Source organism: Brassica oleracea, chromosome C2 (assembly GCF_000695525.1).
Source record: "Brassica oleracea var. oleracea cultivar TO1000 chromosome C2, BOL, whole genome shotgun sequence".
In the NCBI taxonomy this organism is placed as follows: domain Eukaryota; kingdom Viridiplantae; phylum Streptophyta; class Magnoliopsida; order Brassicales; family Brassicaceae; genus Brassica; species Brassica oleracea.
In genome coordinates, this window is record NC_027749.1 from 36735082 (window position 1) to 36735454 (window position 373).

A 373-nucleotide genomic window follows, 5' to 3' on the forward strand; every position below is an offset into this window, starting at 1 on the left:
GGGCTAAAGAATGAGACCTTTCAGATCGTGGTGCGAGGAAGTAAAGTTTATATTGGTCGTCCAATGTCGGATCATACAGCTTAGTTTTTTGCTATAAGGAAAGTACTTTTTCGTAAAACCTGTTACGTTTACTTTTGAAAGTTACTTCGTATGACATGATCTGATTATACGAAGGATTTTTTGCGTAAGTAACGGGGGACCGGTTTTTACGAATTTATTAAATTGACGTGACATATGGAGATGTCAAAATAACGATGTTTCCGCAGATTTTTGAGAAACATTTTCGCTTTTGATTTTATTCTTCGGTGAAAGTTTCTCTGAGTCACTCATGGAGTTTTACCAAAGGTTATTTCACCGAGATCTAGTCGCGAAA